This window comes from Homalodisca vitripennis, chromosome 5, assembly GCF_021130785.1.
Source record: "Homalodisca vitripennis isolate AUS2020 chromosome 5, UT_GWSS_2.1, whole genome shotgun sequence".
Taxonomy (NCBI): domain Eukaryota; kingdom Metazoa; phylum Arthropoda; class Insecta; order Hemiptera; family Cicadellidae; genus Homalodisca; species Homalodisca vitripennis.
The window spans coordinates 151,456,097-151,464,738 of record NC_060211.1 but is presented as its reverse complement, the minus strand read 5'-3'; positions in this window follow the sequence as shown (position 1 = coordinate 151,464,738).

Genomic DNA, 8,642 nt, shown 5'->3' with positions numbered 1-8,642 from the left:
TACAAAATCTATATCCAGCACGCAGGAATAATAATACCTGGCAATACTACTTACTGTAAACAGTAAATTCCTCTGGGGCTATCGGTGAGTTATGTTAAGCTGTAAAGAGCCAATAGTGTTTGGAGACCCGCCAAGAAAGGAATTTGTATCTACACCGGGCAAAACTGTTTAACATTAGATGTTTTTCGACATTCCGGTTACCTACAGTATACATTCCAGCTCTTGCTACTACTTCATTCCACATTGTGCCTCTGCCGTACTGCTGAATTTTAGTGTTTAATACCACTGCGATTACAGATACATTTATAACTTTATAATTTGTTCAAATTATATTTTAATTTGTATTATAGTCATGGTTATTACATTATACGAGTTAATTAATCTCGCTGTAATTATAATTTTTTTGAATAGTAATTTTCGCGTCCTACGATATAAAAAGTAGGAGATTTAGGGGAAATAGAACTAACTTTCAACCTACATACATTTATAATTTAGCTTCGCTGATACAAAGACATAAAAGTGTAGTTTTTTTTTTAAATTTGAACATTTATTTTTTTAGCAAAGTAACTAACGTGTTAAGCTATCGGTATTGCAAATCAGTTATTGATATGTTCCTAATAAAATTTTAAATAGTCAATACTGTTTTTAGCGAAACGAAGTAAGACTTAGCAAAAGATTCTGTGTTGCAAATCAGTTTAATACAAATTACAATATATAAGTCCTACGGTATTTAATTTAGGGTCATATTTAAGAGTATATATATTGAGTATATGCATGTTACGCGGCATCACCGAGGTAGTATACGTAGTTTCAAGTCTATAGCGTCTCTCATGAGACAAAATTTGTAACCATACCACGTATCAAAATAGAAAATATAACGAATCCCTTAATAGTTAGACATGCTTCTAAACTTTCAGAGTAACGGTGAAAAGAGACTCACACTAATGAGGCAAAGTTTGTAATAAGCTGAGTTTTACTCTCTAGGCAGTGTCTTGAGACAAATTAACCATTCTCGTCTCTGCATAAATAACGAAATTATTTGAAAAAACCTTCGATAATAGCCCGTACAAACTTTAAGACTTTATATTAACTGACGAGAAATCCTTAATGATTCATTGGTATCCCCTCGATTTTAATAAGCCAACCCCTTGTCTTGTTTATCTTTTATATTAGGATTTGTAAGAAAATAGTTGTTCGAAGACTTTGATGAGGTCAAAGCGATAAATTAATTTCTTTGAAATTAAAGTAAAGATTTTTAAAATATTCAAAAGAGATAAACTAGTTTAAGTAGTTAATAGTTACTTAGTATGCAATAAAGCTGTGATAATTGTTGTTAATATTTCCAATTTGTAACGGACTGGGAATTGGTAATCTCTAAAAGTGCGGGAACATTCTCAAGTTGTTTGCAAACGTATTCATTCTGCGATTTTCTGTTTGGGTCGGGGTTACCCATAAGGCCAATATACAATTGTTTGCTAACTCATAGTAAAATCCCATGGAGTGGAATGCGCCATTATTGAACTCAATGTTGCTTTTATAGAAATGAAGATTCGTGCAAACTTTAAAGTCTATAGTGTAGATATTTCTTCAGCCATCGTATAGACCTACAAACAGAGGCAAACAGAAATGAATTTTTCCAGCTCCTCAAGTGATAGGATTTACTAATTCTCGTCCAGCGACGTATATCTAATATCTAATCATTAAAAGCCATATTTTATGAAAGTTATATTTTAGGCTATAAACTTTATATTCCTTTGTATTATCTTAAGAACATTATCTATTAAAAAGATAAAGTAATACAAGAGCTGTTTAAACATGTCCAATGGCGTAAACAGTGTATAGATTTAAACTCTATAAGCTTTTAAAATAATAAGTTTCACACATTTGAGACATTTAGGAACAGGTTTAATTTGCCCGGACAAGAGGATAATTTTGTTAATTTTGACAGCGTTTAATTATTAAACAATGGATACTCCATGAAAGGGTTAGAAAAGTTCGAAAGATAACAGAGCCGTATTCAAAATACAATAAACGTATGACAAATTTTTACCCTGTAAAGTTTCGTATGGGGTTACAAAACAGGGAAAAAGTAGGGTGGTGGCAGATATTAGTTAAAGAAATATCTAAAAAATAATGCCATTTCTGCTATAGAGTTACTTGTGTATATCTTTGGGTAGTTTTATCTTTGATATGTATAAAGGCACGGTGAATTTTAAAGTGTAATTCTTTTCTGAACCGTTAAGTTACACAGCTGGCTATATTTTGGTCAGGTTTTATAGTGTAAGTTATTTAAAGGTTAAGCCTATTAATTTTTTCATGTTCGTTTATTGGATTTATTTACATCTAGTAATTAATTAAGTGTGTTCATACTTGTAATTTTAAACTTTTCTTAGCGTATTCATTCTCCCCGTACAGTAGAAATATCTGGGCAAATATTCGTACTGTGGGCAAATTAAAACTTTTCACTTTCCACTATAGAATGAACATTAATTTATATTATACATATTCTTCAAAATGCAAAGTTTAATAATGTTTTCATGTATAGTGGCGTATTTTTTAAACCATTAATATTCACACAATAGACCGAAGAATATTCCGCCAACACAGAGAGCATCTATGATCATCGCTCACCATATCTTGGAATGCATCTGAAAGAAAAATGAAATCGACGTATCCAGATTCTCTCCATTAGTTGAGCAGCTTGAGTAGTATGATTTATGAACAAATTCTTAAAAAAGCATATAACGAGGATCCCATTCTATCGTGAATTTCCACACTTTACTTTCATAGTACATACATATACTTCATACACCTTTTTATAAAGTAGGCTGTAAAAAAGTTTTTAATCAAAAAGGTTATTGTCCCTAGAGAAATGTAAAATAGTTTTGTCCTATTGTAACTTCCAAGCAGAGAAATATTCTGTATGAATTGAAGGTTAAGAGGTTAAATGTATATCCCTTTATGTTCCATTTTTATCCCTTTACGTTTAAGCACGGCTGATGATTTAAACGTTTTACAAGCGTAACCACTTCACTTGTTACATTGATCTCAGGCTTGTCGTTTCGCATCTATCAGTTGTTTTATGATCACAAAGTATTGGGAGTCATATTTTTAAATTAGGGTACATTATTAACTATTACGAATATTATTGAATCTACAGAAATATTCAGGAAAATACTATGCAGGATAAGTTATATAGTTCTGGTTCAGTAGCAGGAAGTACTGTAGGTAGGTTTCGTGACAACTGAAACATTTAATCACACGTTTGAATCAATTATGGGTGTTTTGAGTGTTTGTATATTTTTTTATTTATTCTTATGTTTTCTATTTGCCATCGCGGTTGTCCATAATAGTAATATTATTATATTTGCTAATGCCAAATCACACGGAGTGACATGCTTCATAATCGGGCTCATTGTTCCTCGTATAGAAACGAAGCTTCGTCGTGTTAAATTTGATATCTATATGTCAACTCTTTTTCAAGATATCGTGCGGACAGACTGGCAGATAGACAGAAATTCAGACATACAGGCAGATAGGAAGACAGGAATTAAATATATTCGACCCTTTGAGTGATAGCCTTCACTAGGGCTCAGGTAGTAAAGAGTTTTGCTTCAGAAAAATGCCTCCAACGTTCATTTTAATACAAAGAAAGGGCCAAACCCCTAATACTTTCTGCCCATCCTCGTGGGCCACTGGCCTGAGCAAAGATCTCATCAAGCAGAATAAGGGGTGGAGTCGACACAGTACAAGGTTGATGGTACTGATTAGATGTGGAAGTCTAAGACAGGATTTGAACCTGCGCTATCTTTACCTCAGATGCTAAGTCCGATGCCTTAGATCGTTCAGACATTATTTACCCAGAATTGTTTGCTCTTTACCATTTTTGTCTTAAGTAACAATGTTTAGAACAAGGAAATTCTGGAACAAATAAATGAGTAAAGAAAACTAATTGATGACCATATATACTCCATATTTTTTTATTAGTGTGGCGTTTGCCAATTTATTTTTGTTGGCCGATGAACGATCCGGGCCGGCAGCAGTTTCCCTACAGCTGGACGAGTCGTCTGCTTTTCGAGATGTTTAACCTCTTCTTCTAGATGTTTCTTTGGAATTCTGCCTGTTATGGTTTGTTCTAGTGTTCAGGCTTCTAGATATCTGGAATTAGGTTTTCTCTCTCTTCTCTTCAGGCTACCGTAGGGCGAGTACCTTCTACGAGTTTCAGTGGTCGGGGTTCAAAATCAAAGCTGGCTGCCCGCTCCCTCGACGAACTGGCACGATGTTTTGGTGTTTAATATCGTGGCCTACCTTCTAATCAACGTTCCACGACCTCATTTAATTAATTAGGGCCCAGTCATTCCAAATTCAGTGAACGTTCACCACATTAGTTTATATAACATTTATTTTAAAGATTTAATTCCTTAGTTCAATTAAAGCTTGATATTTTATGTTAATTTGGGTTGTTAAATTTGTACAAAGTAAAATAATTTGCTTATTATTTTATATAATTTAATTTAATGTTTAAGATAAGGAGTTTAAGGTCTCAGGAAAAAAATTGCATATTCTTTTACTTGATATAAATTAGTAGTCTTTATATAAACCCTACTTAATTAAAATCTGAAATTTAGAAACCTTTTATTGGAACCCCTCAGTGAGTAACACGTTAACTAGTAACAATACCTTACTTACATTTCAGGGAACACAAATATTGGTAACGATGTCAGCTCTCTTTTAAGATTTACAATTAGTCATTACAACATATAGAATTTATTAATTTATAAATAAAACATATTTAAGAAGTAACAAGTAACAAACTAATAATGGATCAATAGAGAAAGTTCATGTGTAATTTATTGTCAGTGGAACTGTGAGTCTGAAAATACCGCAGTCACATGTGGCACAGAATTTGTAACAGTGACTACATGTCATGTAACAGTTTGGCCTGAAAATGCTATAAATTTCACAGCCGTTATGCTTTACACAAAAACGTACTTGGATTGCAGTACCACTGGATTCAGTCTAAACTGAGATCAAAGAAACATAATTCTGGAAACTTTCTAATAATTTCCAACATTTTTAATATATTATTACTTTAACCACATTTATTATAACGCAATCAACAAATAATTTGTTAACCAAATATTTAACTACATGAAATAAAAAGCACAATGGCAAACAGTATTTACTTAAATAAACCGAGGCTGGAGAGTAAAAATTTTAAAAAAGAGTAATTTTGTTGGGTATGCGTTGGAAAATAGTCGTGTTAAAATTTTTGTGAAAAGTAAGAAATACGAAAGGCCCCCTCTTATTGATATTGGTAAAAAAACTTATCCAAAGTGTGTGAAAATTAGGTTTGTATATTCTATTAGAGATTACAGATAAAAAACACATTCTATATGTGGATATCGTCTTCAAAATTATTTGAGCAATGTGGTTTTTACTAGCACAAGCCTAAAGCTACGAGATTTCCAAGAAGAAACAATTTTACCCAAGAATTTTTCCGATGAACTATAATAGCAGAAATATTACTAATTCTATTTTTAAATTGGTACGGCCACCATCTTGAACCATTAACAAGAATAAAAGCTGTTTTATATTTCCTTATAATTGTAAAACCCTATAATTTGGCGTCTATTTTAGGAAATAGTGAATTTAAATTATTTAAAAAAATTGGAATTACCATAAACTTTACAAATGTTACTGTTTAATACTGTCTATTGAATTCGTCCAGACTAAGTGCAAATACTATAATGCCAATATCTGTAACATGTTTAATTTGGATCTTTAAAATATTTTGGCAATTATAAAGTTTACAAACTTGCATTATATTGCATTAGCCTATCCACATCCACCTTGATAGAAGTAACGGAATTGTAAAGATGCATCTATAATTAGAAGAACTAGTGATGAGTATATAACCCGTGGTTTAACAGCAACGACTGTTAATATATTGTCAGTGTGTCTGGACCAGGTCTAGATAAATGATCGTAACGTCAGACAAGGGCCACTCTTTAAAAACATTTGTCTTCTACCTTTCCTTCTACTTTTCAGATCCAAACACAAGTTTCAGTGTTCTATTGTTGTTGTTATTAATCTAAGGGAAACTTATTTTTGATTTAATACCTCTACTCTATGATAATGTGAGATATACAATTTATTCTCAATCATACCAAAACTGGTTATAAAATAGGCTATGTTTTGGGAAAATAATTTTAATAAAAAGTACTCATGGCCCATTCTAAAAGAAAAAAGTTTTTACAAAAATCTCTACAATTAAGCAAAGGTAATAATTAATTAAAAAATTAGGAAAAATCAAGCGAGAAACCCAATTTAACGAAATAACACTATATTATCAAAACGTTAGTAAACTTGTTACTAAAGAAATGTTAAATACTGTTCGCTAAGATTCAGCCTATGCACATATCACCCTTTCAACTCACTCATGCAGGTAGATCTGTACGGGCGGAAGATAGCCCTCCATGGTGAGGTGAAACATTTTAAGAATTTAATTGTGGAACAATGTTTTGATTTTAACATCTAGAACAGAAAATATTCGAATAAAAGGTATATTAAGGATAGTCTATATATTTTGCATTATAGTTTAGTATTGGGAATGATTATCCCAAAAATAATGGACACAACCCCCTAGTACAATAAAGTGTAAATTCCCTCATTACATCACCTCAACGGAAAACTCTTATACTACGAACTTTGGGTGTTTAACCTGATATCACATATTCCAATAGGAATTACTCTCGTATTCCAGTAAAATTATATTGGGTAAGCTGTAGGAATAAAAAGCATGTTCCGAGAATGAATACGTCAGCCTAGCACAAGTAAGACCTGATGCCGATTTCTGTACAGTTGAGACTACTATTGCTATTTTATGTCGAATATTTGCAATTCTCAATCATTTGAACAAACGAAATTTGAAGATATTTAGAAATAGAAATAAGTTTGTTTGTTTGTTGTACATCTTTGGTGCAAAATATGAAAATGTCTTCTTGCCAGGCAATCACGTGAAGGGATATTAACCCTAATATTTCTGTCTAGTTATTCGACACACGAGCACACTTACTCAGCCCCCAAATCTGACACAAATATTCTGGGCCCTCTGCGTTTATGTAGAGTAAGACAGAAGTCTAACAGAAATCACCATAGCCTGTACGACGCAAAACTTGTCTGTTGAGGGAAACAAGCGTCTGTCTGTCAAACATGAGCTCTAGACTCCTAATACATTCTTTTATAGTTGTATTAAAAAGTCACATATCTTACAATTATGGAAGTTATAATAAAATTGGCATAGAAAGTCGTGTATTTCTAAGTCCGGTGTTTTTTTCTTTATTAACATGCCGACATGTATATGATGTTTGATCAACATTAAAACGCGCAACATAACAACCGCCTCGATCCAAGCTATATGCAACACTCGACTGTATTATGAATAAAACAAAAGAAGTCATATGTCACTAAATATTCATTACAAATAAAAATGGGTTGATAAATTCACTGCAAATATAGAAATACATGATCAAGTTGTACAAACTTCCAATTCCAACAGCGTGACATGTGACATGGGGGTTGACAGCCTGGAAATGTCATTTGCTTCTACAGTTTTGTTTTGTAAACATTTAACTTACAAATTATACTAATAAATTCAATTTGAAATGTTATAAAGGAAACTTAATACTAATTTTGTAATAGGAACATTTAAAATAAACTTAGTATCATAATTTACTTAATCGATACTTGTGTTCAATATCGTGTGACATGATTTATTCATTAAAATATCAATTTATAGAATTAAGTAAAATAATCAGATAAGTATTAATTATTAGTTATTATTCCAAAATACAATTAAACTATGTTAAATTTTATAAAAGTTAAGTGATTTAATGAATAATGCTTCATCAATTTCAATTAAATTTAATCCTAAATTATAGAAAATTAAAAATCATGTTATTGGTATACACATTGGTACAGAAATATATAAACCTCAAAATGTATAAATTTTCCAAGAAGAAAGCAAATTAGATACTAAATATCCCCTTGAAGTTAGAATTATATACATTGATGTTTCATATATATATATTGCTACTTTTGCGTAAAAACACGGAATTAGGCTAAAGTAATTGAACAATAATGTATTGCCTGAGTATTTAACTAAATGACTTAAAGGGCGCCCTGACGAACGTTTAATTAAAAAAACTAAGACTGCTGGAGAGTAAACACTTAAGTAAATTAAAACACTCCTGTATTTTAAATACATCCATCTCTTTCCACAGCATATAAAATTGTTTTTCTGAAACGATTAAAGTGTTTACTGCCTAAAAGAGAAAAACAACTTGTTTAATAAATACTCCAAGTCAATATTTTAAACGTTATTCATTATGATTAATTACGTTATTTATTAGTTACAAATTGTAAACCAGGAATTTGGTCATAGTTGAAGTGATTCGAAAATAAATAAATATTTAAGTCGAAAAGTTACATTTTATGTATGAAATAACTTATTGTAAACTGGTTTTGAAATTTATGTAACACCTATGTTATGTGTAATGTAATGACTTTTACAATCTGACCTGAGTTTGAAATGTAGTTAAAAATCATGTTATTGGTTATACACATTGGTACAGGAATAT